A 14,532-nucleotide genomic window follows, 5' to 3' on the forward strand; every position below is an offset into this window, starting at 1 on the left:
GACTTCAAACAGCAACTTTAGATCTCAGAGGGATCAGTGTTTCCTGCACTGCAAGTATTAATCTCTTCTGCCTAATTTTCCTCCCTGGAGCCCGCCCTTCCTCTCCCCAGGGAAGAGAGAACACAGATTTGATTCTTCATCCACCCACTGGACCACAGACTGATTTAAAAAACCCTATTTAAATGAGGTGCAAATTATTTTTCTACTGAACTGGATTCTACAGAACGTATTTTTATTCAAACCAAACATGTACATAGGAAATATCCCCCTGGCTTTCCTCAGCTTCCAGTGGGGTGACTCCACCTCTTTCCACCCTGGAAGGCTCATTCAGCATCCACAACTTCACCTCTGTGCACCCGAAAGGGAAATCCCAACTCCCAGCAGCTTCAGGAGGAAGAGAGAAGGTTCCTCAGAGCATTCCCAGGATGGATTGGGAAGTGCTCTCGGCAGGAGCCCACCAGGAGCAGGAGGGACACCAAGGGCAGGACTCAGCACCAGGAATGCTCACAGCTCTCCTGCCTCATCTTTCTGCTCCACTGAAAGCACAAATACATAAACCAAGGGCAAGACTGTTCCTACAAAGCTTATTTTAAAGGCAAACTCGATCCAGGACAAGAATTACAGCATAAAAGAGTTCTGAAAACAACGGAAAATGGCAAACCAGAAATTTCCTCTAAAACTTTTAAGGAAAAAAGAAATTAACATAGCTCAAATTTGGCATCTAACAAAAGAGGCATTAAAAAAAACAAGAAGAATAATTTCCATTCAATACCAAGGAATTAGATATTCTCCACAGCTGCTGGTATGGCAAGATCCTGAACTGCTTTGCTATGGATGTGTAATACCAAATAGATACATCAGGACACAAAATAACAAACCCAAAGATACAACACACAGTTGCCATCAGAATTAGGCTTTTAAGAAGAGAAAATGCCTTAAAGGCACAGTGAGAATGTGGTGATTGGAGTACATTGGAACAGCTCAGTGATGTTCTGATGCAAATATACCATTACATATATATATACTTATATATTTATGTTCTTAACACATTAACTGCCTGTTTCACGATCACTGGGAAAAGGAAACGTCGTGTTTAACTAAGTTAAACACATTTTTAGATTAGCAGAGTAAACACACACAGCAAATTGGCACTTTCTTATTGCCCAACAGCAATAAAACTCCCTGATAACAAAGTACCCTCACACCTCTTTTGTAAGCAGAAGAACAAAACTGTAATGAGTTACTTGGTTCAAGGTCATGCAATGAATTTTCTGTGTTTTTTCAGTGTCTGGAGCCAAATATTGTGATACCAACATCTGAATTCTCATCAGGAATTAACAGCCTGGAATCTTCCCAGGCTCTCTTGTTGTCTGCTGGTACCCTGACCCTTTATCAGCTCCAGGAACTAAACATACTACCTAAGCATAAAATCCTTGGGATCCAATACAGGAATCGAGTTCAGTTTCAAACAGAACAAGAGATTCACTAAGAATCCCTCCCAGCCTTCACTTCTCTCCAAGAACATCCAAAGTTCACCAGAACAGGCCCGGCAAGGAGAAGTGAGAACGTAACTTCTGGGGACTCCCAAGACTTGACTACACGTACACAGAAGTAATTACATTCCACATCTTGCTGAACGCCTACTTTGGGACAAAAGCTGTGCAAGGAGTTATTTGATGACTAATTAGCGCAGGGAAGAGCACGTTAATTGAGGCAGGGCTGCAGAGAGCGGTGACGGAGCCGGAGAACAGGAGCGCAGCAGTTGCGCTGCTCACGCTCCAAAGAGAAGCGCTTACACAATAAAACCCAACAATGAGGGACTGAGGCTATTCAGCATGAAGACAAGCAGGAAATAAGAATCAAATGACTTTTTCCAGCCAGAAGAATGAGCAGATATGCTGTTTACAGGCTGTTTAACAAAGCCAGCCCTGGAAGGTGAGCTGTGACAGGGACTGAGACTCAGGGGGAAAAGAAACATCCTCAAACACTCACATTAATCACCAAAAACCACAACAGGGAGAATCTCAAAGTCTACAGTGGGAAAATGGGCAGAATTATGGAAAAAAACCTAGGCAGAGGTCCAAAATAAACACATTGTAAGTCACATAGTTCTGTGTGTGATACAGGAACGTGTCACTGATAAACCCAGAACCTCCCTATGAATTAGGACAATTAAAAAATTCAGATTACCAGACCCTGTGCACCACTGCCTTTTCACCTACTGCCCTCCAACAGCTCAGAACTCTGATGGAGCACCCAAAGAGCCAGCAGTGTTCCAGCAGAGCTGAATCTAGATTCTGCCTCAGTTTTCTTCCAAGAGCAAGGTTTCCCTGATCAAGCACAGACAGGAGGGGCAAGCTGGGCATTTGAGTCACAGGAATCTCTAAGTGTACAGGTAAATAGGTTTGTTGAATCATTGAGTAAAGGTTCTCATCTGAAGGGTTCATGTTGGAAGGCAAGTAACATAATTCAGTGGTTTAAGGAGCAGTCAGAGCCAGGTCTATTAAGTTTCATGAAAATGAATGACCTTAGAGACATAAATTAGATTTCCGGCATCTCACTCCCAGTTTGTAGAAATGAGGATTAAGTGTTTAAGTCTCCGGCACCGACCTCATTAGAAGATCTTTAACGGAGACATTGCATTCCTTCTCAGCCAGGCTGCACCCCTGGCACAGCTGTACCAGCTACCAAAGGACACACAACCACTGGGAAATTGTGTTTCACCCAAAGCAGGAATCAGCTGTCCTGATGAACCTCAACTTCTTCCTTCATTCAAAGCTCATCTGAAGGTCCCAGTTGTCTGACACCACCGTTTTTTACTGGGTCTTTCTTGGGAAATACAGCCCTTAAAGCACTAGAATTCCATGATCTACAGCACTTTCTTCTTTCATATTCATGACACTTTTCGTGTAAACATATTCCAGTCCCTTGTGCATGCTGGCATCAGCAGACTACTGCCATATATGCACTTGTTTAAGAAGATTCATAATCCTTAAACACATATATTTAATAGCTTTGATATTTAGCACAAAGCTGCTGATCCCCTAACACCCTATAATGCATAGTTAATTACTAACTGAATTTGCCATTTTCTTTAAACCAGGGAAATAAACTGGTTGCCAAAATAAGTAAACCATCACATTCTGGTTTAATTCTCTATTTCACCACACCAAAACACTCAAGTCTAGATAGATCATCCTGCTTTACATTGCAATGCAGCCAGGTAATTACTGTAGGTGCTCAGGTTTAAAACGTGGTGCAGCCCCAGCAGCTCCCTCCAGACCACTGTGATCTCAGCAGCAACAGAGAAAAGGCTTCTCTGGGTTAGTTTTTGTTAAAATTTGAAAGATATTAGCTGAAAGGAGACCATGTGTCAGTTTATGCAATTCAGGGGTGGTTATGGAACAGGCAGTGCTACAAGAGTGCTGAGCCAAGCTCTGAGTGCAGGGCTGAGATCCCAGGAGTCAGAGGCACTCTGACTTAAGTGTGCAGAGCCATTTCCTAAAGCACAGACACAAAAGGGCTGCTGGAAGGCACCTGGCCTTCAGGGAAGGGAAACTGGCACCAGGGAAACCTGCATGGCACTGAACACCTGCTGACTTTTGTGGGGAAAATACTACAAACACACACACACATTCATACCAATCCAAAAAAAAAGCTGGGTTTTCTAAAAGTTTTAACAGTGACTTCTCACTGGTAAGAAATTCTGCTCCTCACTGGTTTTATCCATTTTCAGTACAGCACAAGGATGTTCCCCCTATGTATTTTACCAACAGCTGTAGGAGATGCTGCTCCCAGACCAGCTGACCCTGACAATGCTTCCAAAGAGCTCCCAAAAAAAAGGAGAATCTGCAGGAAGATGGGCCCAGTGCCCAAAAACTTGTCTGCTTCCACCCCAAAGCAGTTGGCCACATAAAAAGGACCAACATAAAGGAGACACTGCTCATCACCCTGACAGAAATATTTATTAGCACTGGATGACACAACTTCCTTTCTCTTTATCCCCTTTCTTCAGAGAAAACAAACTTCCCTAATTCACCTCACTTCCCCCTTCCCCCAATTCCCTCCTTCTCTCATTTCATGCCAGTAACTTGTAGTGCATAATGAATTTCTAACCAGCCTGCCACGACAGTCATCTCAGCAATAACCAACATTCCTGAAAGTTTTGTGCAAGCCAGCAGATGGATAGGAAAAAACTCTCTAATTAATTACATCCCCAGTAAGGCATGGCCAGACAGAAAGCAGCATTTGGGGTTTTGCTTGGCAGCCAGGAGCCCGTAGGCACAGCCATGTTATTGCCCACTCATCTGTTAGGAAGGACAATGGCAAGAAAAAAGAGGATTTCACAGGGATGGAGGGAGCAAACGTCAGGACTTACAAGCTCCTATCTCCTCTGCAGAAGCACTAAAACAGAACCTTCATTAGTTCTGCTGATCAGGAAAATAAATTTACACTCCAGCCCTCACTGCCTGTACTAGAAAAGATCACGGAACACCCATGATCATAAAAGAGAAATCCTGTTACATATTTGAAACAGGCCAAAATTGACTCTCAGTACCAGGGATTAATAATACCACAGTAACTTTTTTTATTACAGACAAGTAGATTAAATACATAGATTAACTACGACCTCAAAATTAATGAGCACTCATTTTCTTCCACTTATCCTGAATCTTATAACGTGAACTGGCCTCTCATTTGTGTTCTGTAGGAAGAACAAAAGACAACCTACATAGAGAATAGCCCATTTTTCAGTAACTCAATCATCAAAACTTACTTTTTCATCTATCAAATTTATGCGATACCTAAAGTGATCCACATTTTCAGAACTGCATTTCTAACATAATTAAGATGCCAAATGCAAATAGAACCCTTTCTGTCTCGAATCCACAGAAACACCAGCAGCCCCATACAGCACATTCCAAACACACATCTCTAAGAATTCCACAGGAGAAAAAAAGAAAACAAACAAAAAAAAAGGTGATCATTACCCTGGCTGGGCACAGAGGGAAAAGTGATGTTTGCATCCTCACTGGTTTCACTTTTCTCTAGGTCAGCGTACAATTCTGGGTGCTCAGTGAACTAACAAACATTTGCATTAAAAAACCAAGCCAAAGCCGAAGCACACAACACCTATTGAGGCAGGCACAGCCAGGCTAATATTTCGATCTGTTTGTGCTTTTCAGTCCCTTCCAGGCAGCCCTTGCCCCTGTGGGCTGCGAAGGCACAAGGAGCCAGTGCAGCATTCATATCTTGTTTGCTCCTTTGTTCCCCCATCAGCCTCTCTGAAAGGAGCACTTGGGCACAGCCACCAACATTAGCAAAGGCTGTGTAAAACGCTGCTGGCAAAGCCACAGCCAGAGCACAAAGCTGCCTTGTGCATCCTGCTCCCCAGCACCTCTATCACTCCAAGGAGGACACGGATTTTCCTCCAGCAGCTCGCTGGAAAAGCCATCCCCAAAGTGCAGCTGATCACACTCACCCTGTGCCACCTCCACAGCAGTAACCTGCAAACTTCATCTCAGGCGGCTTTGGGGAAAAAAAAGCACATTAAATAAACAGGCCTCCAATCAATAGGGGCTTGTTCTGTTATGGTTCAAAGATAGGTTTCACTTTAAAATATTTTAAGCATATTAATTTAAATTGAAGCTCTGAGCTAAAATCAGAGAGTATACATCCCTTTAAGTCAAGCAGGATGATTTGTTTAGACCTCATGCAACAGAGACAACTGCAGTATATAGCAAAACCGGAGTGAAAAATAGCCAAACATTAAAAATATTTAGTCTAGGCAGGACACCACCTCAAAAAACCCAAATACCAGTTCACTAGAAACCTGGAGTTGGTGGTTTTGGGTTTGTTTGGGTTTTTTAATGGTTAATTCCAACCCCAGCCACCCTTTTTTAATTTATGTCCTTCCTCCCTCATTTCAGGATCACATAATAACTAATTGTTTTCCAATTGTCATTATTTTCCCAAGTAGAAATTGAGCACAATTGGGGCACTGTGTTCGCACACCAAGAGCAGAGTGCAACCTGGCACTGGCTGAGGCTGCAGGGTCCCCCACGCAGCTCCGGATGAAGTCAGAGGTGCCCTGGGGCAGTCCCGGGGTGTGAACAGCCCTGCTTGGGAGGAAAAGGCACAATTCCCTCTCCACTAACACATACTCGCTGAATTCCGGGTGCTCCCAGCACACCTGCGGCCCCTCCCTCCCCCAAAAGTGAAATAAGTTCTTTATGGGTGGAAGAGCCACTCGGAGTGGCTTCAACAGAAAGGTGCATTTTGGAGCTGTGAGAATAAAGCTACAGATTGTTATTTTAAAAAGTCACTTATTAAACCACAACATCAAAACGCCCTTTTTCTCACCTAAGCTGCAACCAGTGCTAACAATTACAGGCTCACAGACTCTCCTGAGCTGGAAAGGACCCAGGAGGATCAGAGTTCAGCTCCTGGCCCTGCAGACACCCCAAAATCCCAGCCTGGGCATCCCTGGGATCTGTGTCCTGGAGCTGCGGCAGCCTCGGGGCTGGGCCCGTTCCCTGGGGAGCCTGGGCAGTGCCAGCACCCTCGGGGGGAAGAACCTTGCCCTAAAATCCAACCTGACCGTCCCCTGGCACGGCTTCAAAAATCACACACACCACATCTCTTCAACCCCACCTTTTGCTGTGGCAGCCCCGAACGTGCAGCCACAACTCCCCAGGAAGGGCTCTGCATGCAAACAGCCCCAGCAAGGTAAAACAAACCCCTGGCTGCAGAGAAATCACTGCCTGCTCAGCCACCACCCATGCCCGCTCAGGACAGCTCTGGCTCTCCTGGTCACACCTTTCTGCCCAGGAAATGCTCCCTGTTTCACACAGGAGCTCTGTCCATGCACAGTTTCCCATTCCAGCCTCTGCACAAAACAAATTCCCACGGCACAGGAGTCCCAGAGCCACAGAGAGGCAGCACAAGTGTTCCACCAGCCCTCTGAGCTCCCACCACAGCAGCCATGCACACAGTCACCAATTCCCCAGCCACACCAAAGCTGGGACTGCGAGAAAAACACACAAAAAGTGTCCTCAACCCACAGGCAACCACCACATTCTATTCAGGTAAGGAAAATGAAGTCATTGAGCCCAATTACACACTGAAGTCAGCTAAAGAGTCCCAACCAAACCTGAGAAACCTCCTGATTAAACTGTGACAGTCAGAGTTTCCTGTTTTCCAAAGGATCCAGCACACTGGCAACTTTAGCTCAAGAACCACGTTATTTTTCACTCCCTTCTGCACACTCAGCATCCCCAGGCCGGCAGCTGAGATCTGACCATGCCTCACCAGCCTGACCAAAGCCCCAAACCCTCGTGCAGCAGCTGCTCCTTCCCATCCTCAGCACCAGCTCAGCCCTGCGAGGAGGAGGAAGATCTGCACTCGGGGACCCTGGGGCTCCAGACATCCTACAATTCTACAGCCGCTGCTGGGAAAACAAAAGGCCGAAACAATCAGCAGGAAGGGAAACCGTGGATACACTGAAGTGAACCTCTGCACTTCCCCTCGCTTTGTCATCCTCAGGCTTTTATGTGATGTGTCCTCCCCTCGCACACAGCTCCGGGGGGAGGAGGGAGAGGAAGGAAGGAGAGGAAGGAAGGAAGGAAGGAAGGAAGGAAGGAAGGAAGGAAGGAAGGAGAGGAAGGAAGGAAGGAAGGAGAGGAAGGAAGGAAGGAAGGAGAGGAAGGAAGGAAGGAAGGAGAGGAAGGAAGGAAGGAAGGAGAGGAAGGAAGGAAGGAAGGAGAGGAAGGAAGGAAGGAAGGAGAGGAAGGAAGGAAGGAAGGAGAGGAAGGAAGGAAGGAAGGAGAGGAAGGAAGGAGAGGAAGGAAGGAGAGGAAGGAAGGAGAGGAAGGAAGGAGAGGAAGGAAGGAGAGGAAGGAAGGAGAGGAAGGAAGGAGAGGAAGGAAGGAGAGGAAGGAAGGAAAGTTGAGGGCTCCATGGAGTGAGTGCACTTCCCAGCCTCACCTCGCGTGCTCCCGCTGCCGGGGCTCGGCGGCAGCAGCACAGCGCACACGCAATGTTTGGGCGCCCTTCAGCCGCTAATCCGCTGTTTTCTTGCTCCGAGGCAGCAAAAGGCCGTGCTGGGGAGGCAGGGAAGGGGCAGGAGAGGCCCCGGGGCTCTCTGTGCCCCTGCTCCGCGGCAAAAGGCGCCGTGCGAGAGAGCGGAGTCCCGGAGGCGGCGGGCGCACAAGAACAATGAGCTCCCAGGCCGGGCATTGTGTGCAGCCACCTCCTGCTCCTGCCTCCAGACCGCGGCCACAAACACCCAAACCCGGCCCAAATCGCTCCTGGGCCCCGCCAGGCACGGAGAGCAACCCCCTCCTCACCTGGGGGGCAAACTCGAGCACGAAAAGCAGGAGGAGACGTCTTTACCAGAAGTGCTTTTATTATCATAGAAACGTTTCCACGCCTCTAAACCACCATGGATTTCTCAATTCTAAGGGAGCTGGGTAAAACAGAAAAAAGGAAAAAAAATAAAAAAAAAAAAGAACAACCCCAAAATGTTTGCCTGGAAATACCAGAACAACAACAGCAAAAAAATGTACATTGCACGTTATTCAAAAATTTGACATGTGCCTTTCACAACCAACTTCTTTTGAAACAGTGTTCTTTTTTATCTGGCTAAAGCCCACATTTCAGAACAGGGACACTACCTGAATTGTCACTTCAGATCTGTTCCGAGAAAGCATTTTTACTGAATTCTAACAGAATGAACTAGTGCACGAGGCTCCTCAATTCAGCTGCACTGGTGCACAAACAAAATAACACCTTTGATTTCAATAATTGGCCAATGTAAGGCAGGAGTAAACAGCCATCAGACAGCAGCCTGCTGACTGCATAAAAACCTTCTGAGCTCCTCATCATCTCCAAGAATGCTGCTGCTTCGAGGAAAAACTCAGCACAAGAACTCAGCAAACCAAAATAACTGCAAGCAGCCTGTAAAAATAAATCTAAGGGCAGAGACACCTCAACAATGAATCATATTGTTTTCTTCCCAACAATTTCATGAGCAGTCAGTTTCAGCAATGAAGCCTCCAATGTTGTCTACCTCCTACTACTTTCCTGATTCTGGGCATCTTCTTTTCACGCTTCAGAAAGAGAAATGGGAACAAAACAAAACAAAACAAACGAAAGAAAAAAAAAAAAAAAAAAAAGAAGAAGAAGAGAGAAAACCCCACCCCTTTCTATGCCACTGAAAATGTTATGATTAAATCAATTTGCATAAAATCTTCATTTCAGGATTCCATACCTACACACATGAAAGCAAGCGTGCCTTTTAAACAGCTAAGTCGTTCTCCCGTTTGCGTGCATTTAAATCGCATATAAGTCATACACCCCCTTTATTTGGATGGGTAACAAGTTAAGCCTTTTCCTGAGCACATTATTCCTACGGAGCATCAGGCAGACACGACAGACGAGCAGCAAAACCAAGAAATAAATAAAGAAACGCGGATAAAACAAACAAATAACCCCCGAGCACAGACACACAGGCAGAGCCCAGCCCCGGCAGGCTGAACTCGGTGTCCCCGCGGGAGCATCCCCGCAGCCCCGGCGGAGCGAGCGAGCTCCTTCCCTCCCTCCCTCCCCGCGCTCCCCGGGGGCGGCCGCGGCCTCTCCCCGGCCCCGCGGCCCCGCGGCCCCGCGGCGCGCCCGCCGCCCACCCACCTCGGCGGGCTCTACAGCATCCGCGGCGCTCCGGGGCGCTGCCGGGACAAAGCGGCGGCGGCGGCGGCGCGGGGGGAGCGAGCGGCGGGGACCCCGCGCGGTGCCTCAGCAGCGGCAGCCCAGGGGCATCTTCCCGGGGAACAAGGAGGGGACGGAGGAGGAGGAGGAGGAGGAGGAGGAGGAGGAGGAGGAGGAGGAGGAGGAGGAGGAGGAGCGGCCGGTCCCGCGCTGCCCCCGCCCGCCCCTGCCCTCGCGCACGCACGCACCGCGGGCGCCCAGCAACGCCGCCGGCCGCGCGCCCCGCCAGTATCGCCGCCCGCCATTGGCTGCCGCGCAGCGCCACGTGACCCGCCGGCCAATGGCAGCGCGGGATGGAGGGGATTTAAACGCGAGGGGAGGCGGGGGCGGCGCCGCGCACAAAGGCGGCCGTGAGGGAGGGGCGGCTCGGCCCCGGCAGCGCTTCCCTCTGCCCCATCCCTTTCTTCCCTTCCTTCCCTTCTTTTTCCCTTCCTTCCTCCATTTCTTCCCCGGGTTCTGCGGGTCGGTTTCACGATCGCTGTCCCCAGCGGCACGAGCGTTGTTTTGAGGTGCCTTTGTCCCCCTGCTGCTCCCAGCCCAGCCCGTGCCTGCCCCGGCATCGGCCGTGGAATCACGGCACCGGGGAGGTTACAAATCACAACGTCGGGGAGGTTGAAGAAGACCTCCGGGAGCACCGAGTCCGACTCGAGACCCACGCCCACCTTGTTCCCAGCGCCCAGAGCACCGAGTGCCACGTCCAGGCCTTCCTCGGACCCCTCTGGCCACGGGGACTCCAAACTCCCCTGGGCAGCCCCTGCCGAGGCCCGAGCACCCTTAAGGTGCAGAAATTCTTCCCGAATTGCCAGAGGTCCCCACAGACCTTCCAGAGGTCCGGCCTGAGCCTTCCCTGGCGCAGCTTAAGGCGGAAAACGAGAGAGGCCGAATGGTTTGGCTTGGAGGGAGCTTGAGGCCCATCCTGTCCCGTGCCTTCCTCGGGCCCGGGCGGTTCCCGGTGCCGTTCCCGGTGCCCGAGGCTGGTGCCAGGGCAGGGCAGCCCTGCTGTGGTCCCGTCCCTCTGTCCTGGACGTGTCCAGCGTGCTCTGGCTGCCCCGAGTTGTCTTGTTCTCATCAATTAGTGAACAGTTTCCAGCCTCAGAGTAAATGTGCTTGGAGTGTCTTCAATGGGAGGCGAGGCACAGAATTTTCTGGCTCTGTCAGAAGCTCCAGTCCATCAGCCCTCTAAGGTTCACACTCTCTATCAGTCACGTTAAGCTGCTGTTACCAAATGTTCAGATTATGCAGAAGTGCTTTGCTGGATAAACAGCTGATGCTGCTTCTTGCTGCTCTGTGCAGCAAGGAAGTTGACACAACAGCAGAATTCCAAATTACTGAGTAGCAATTAATAAAACACTTGGTCACTTTGATTTTTTTTTTAAGCTTCTTCATCTCTGAGCTATCACATATTTAGACAAGATAACATGAAGGTACCAGAGCTGAAAATAGAGCAAACTTGTTATTTAACATTAACCTCACCTCTCCTCCACAGGCCAGCAAAATAAATCACATGGCTGTAAAGAAAGTCACACGTTCTAGCCGGGGATCTGAGCATTTTCATGTGGAATTATATCTTCCTTCTGAAAAGGCACTCGGATATGTCAGGGCAGATTTTGCCCTCAATTACACTCGTGTAACCCCAACTGTTTGCTGCCTCTGTAAACTGTCTCCGTGGTCGATTCCAGTGGTGCTGCAGAGATAAGTTTGAGGCTGTTATTGCCTTCAGCAGGGGGAAGTGGGAACTGTTCTCACTGAAGAGAAGGGAACACACAAGGAGATCTGAGCTCTGCACATCAGAGGAATTCAGCTCTCTGCCCTGAACATACAGGACAAATTTATCCCCAGCATAACTTCGGGGACATTACCACCAGAGGGTGAGACACAGAGCTGATTGTGTTCTAATAACTAATTTAGATAAGGGTCTGGAAATGCACATCAGTTCAGTGTCTGACACTGTCGGAGCTACACTTAGGCTGTCCTTGATAGAGCCCGATTCCATCTCTCCTATTTTCTGCACTAATTACAATTTCATGTTCCTTGGCCTCTGGATGTCTGCATTAAAATCTCCATCAATTGCCACGATGGCAGTTTTGCCTTCAGCTTTTTCCTGCCACTCTCTCTGTAATGGGGAAATTCTCCACAGCAGCCTCTCTCCCTTTCTCTTCCTCTTTCCTCTCCTCTGCTCTGGTGATGAAGTCACCACACAAGGATTAGAAGTGTTTACTCACAACATTTTGATGCCAGGTTTTGTTGTTAAACAAACCCAAGCACTCTGGGGGGGAATAGCCTCATAAATACATGTATAATGTGTGTATCCCAGTGCAGAGGAGGCCAACACCTTGATTAGAGGGATGGGGCACAAGGAAAGGCTGAGAGAACTGGGGTTGTTCACCCTGAAAAGAGAAGCTCTGGGGTGACCTCATTGTGGCCTTCCAGGACCTGGAGGAGCCACAGGAAAGAGAGAGAGAGGAGATTTACAAGGGCTGGAGGGCCAGGAGCCAGGGAATGGCTGCCAGTGCCAGAGGGCAGGGCTGGATGGGATCTGGGGCAGGAATTGTTCCTGGCAGGGTGGGCAGGCCCTGGCACAGGGTGCCCAGAGCAGCTGGGGCTGCCCCTGGATCCCTGGCAGTGCCCAGGGCCAGGCTGGACATTGGGACATTGGGACAGGGGGAGGTGACCCTGCCATGGCTGGGGTGGCACTGGGTGGGCTCTGAGGTCCTTCCCAAGCCAGTCTGGGATTCTACTGTATAATAAACATCTGTGTGCCCCCCAAAATCCTTCCCAGCCAGTCCTAGCAGGCAAAGCCACATCCTCACACCACGAACAAGTGATCCAATTATGAGTTTGGTCCATAGCCAGGGGATTGCTGCAGGAATAGCACTTGAAGCTGCTGCTTTTTTTGGGTTGTCTTTTTTTTTTTCTTTTTTTTTTTGGCAAAGATGGAGCTCTCCCTGTGGACAATAATAAACAAAGCCACAGAGCTTGGCCCATAATCTCCTCCCAGCTAAAGCCACGGGGTTTAGTTAACACCAGGAAGATCAAGGAACACCCAAATGCTGCTGAGAGACCTTTGTTCCTCTGTGCGGTCACTCAGATTTTTGTGGCTCGTATCCAAATGGAGAGAGGTCGCTGGTGGGATGAGTGGCACGTTCTGTGTTCCATGTGTAAAATATCTGCTGTTCCTGCAGCTCGTCCCTGTGAGATCCTGGCAGGTCTCTGGCACAGCAGAGTCTCAATCTCGGATGTTTTGTGCCTCTGTCTCCCAGCACTCCCAGGAACTGCTGACACGAAGAAATCCTAATTGGCCAAATCCACAGAGACACCTGAATTCCAGCGTGCCACACGGGGTATCCACACAGAATGTTAATCCTCACATTCCTCTTCCTTAGCCCTGGATATTTGTGAAGATCTGAGCAGCAGTTTCTGCTGAGTGTTCTGGCTCCCCATCCTGCTCCTGGCTCCCCATCTCCCACACCCTGCCGGGGGTTCTGCCCTGGTTTGTCCTTTCGGGGCTCTCAGCCACAGAGTTCAGCTCTTCTGAGGCAAGGAAACATCAGGAACTGCAAATTATTTCTGTTATTGTGTCGTTGTTGTTGTCATCACGGAAAAATCACACCATGTTTCACCTGTTCCCATTTCCTCTCCTTCATTCCAGGGGAACAAAACCAAACAGTGGCAAAATTCCACCGGGGGGTTCTTCTCCTTTTGCCAACCCTTGCACCTATTTTATCTGACATCCATAGGGCAGTGTATGTGGTATATTTAACTTTTTAAAATGATCTCTTTACAAATCTGTTTTAACCTGGCTCTTTTTTTAACAGCTGACACTTTGCCAACTGACTGAAACAAAAACCTAAGAGAAAAAAATCTAACTAGGAACTATGAAGTCAAAACACACCAATACTGAGAATTTTGTGAACACCATTTCAGCCCAACTAGTTTAAATAATGGAGGGGTTTTTATTTTTTTTTTAATTCTCCAGTCATGAAATTACAAACCAGTCCTTGACCATGACAGATGAGTCAGGTTGTAACCTCAGCAATGCAGTAAAAACTCAGCTCTAATGAAACAGGCAAATGTCAATACAGCGATTAGCTTGGGAGATAATATTCTGAGAGGCTTTTACAGATGACCTAACTCCACTCACAAAAAAGGATTATATTCTTTCCTTCCCTTTGTCATAGCTGAATACCAGCCCTTTAGCTGAAAACTGTTTGCTTTGGGGGATTCTCTGCTTTGTTTTGTTTACTGTAGAAATCTCAGGAATTTAAAATCTCATTTCCACAGATATTACCAGAGAATTTTTGGGAAGGCTCGTCCCACTTGGAGGCCAATGCCCTGGGTATGTGTGAACTCCTCCTGGACACAGAGATCTCTGTCTAGAAGAGGCTGTATGGCTTGTAATGAAAGCAGAAGTAATGGAAATGAGATTTAAATCAGTCTGGGCATATCCACACACACTGGAGGGAGCAGCAAATGCCAGGGGCTGAGCAGAGAAAAGCTCTGTGCTGTTCCCTGATCTGATGCAACTTCCCCGGGGCTGGAGGAACGAGTTCCCGGCAGGACAGGCTGGGCTGGCAGGTGAGCCCGGCACGGCCACTCCTGGTGCCTCTGTGCGAGGGAGAAGCTCCTGGGGATGGCCCTGGGATGGAAATGGGGTCAGGGAGCCTGTGGGACACCTCCAGAGCCAGCCCCACCTCGGGGGCTCCCTGCAGAGCCTTCACCATCCTCAGCCACTTCAAATCCATTTTCTGCTGCCTCAAAGTGTCTCTG

The 14,532-nt window shown here is 48.7% G+C and overlaps 1 protein-coding gene across 4 annotated transcripts in view; it reads right to left on the reverse strand.

Moving 5' to 3' along the window:
* Nucleotides 1-9,973, reverse strand: part of RERE (arginine-glutamic acid dipeptide repeats) — a 177,078-nt gene extending 167,105 nt beyond the window's left edge. For all 4 annotated transcript variants that reach the window (XM_086860202.1, XM_086860200.1, XM_086860198.1 and 1 more), the window contains exon 1: nt 9,688-9,973. The gene's annotated coding sequence lies outside the window, so the exon portion shown is untranslated. The remainder of the gene's footprint in view (nt 1-9,687) is intronic.
* Between the last annotated feature and the right edge of the window lie 4,559 nt (nt 9,974-14,532).

Source organism: Cyanistes caeruleus, chromosome 22 (genome assembly GCF_971803275.1).
Source record: "Cyanistes caeruleus chromosome 22, bCyaCae1.hap1.1, whole genome shotgun sequence".
Classification (NCBI taxonomy): Eukaryota; Metazoa; Chordata; class Aves; order Passeriformes; family Paridae; genus Cyanistes; species Cyanistes caeruleus.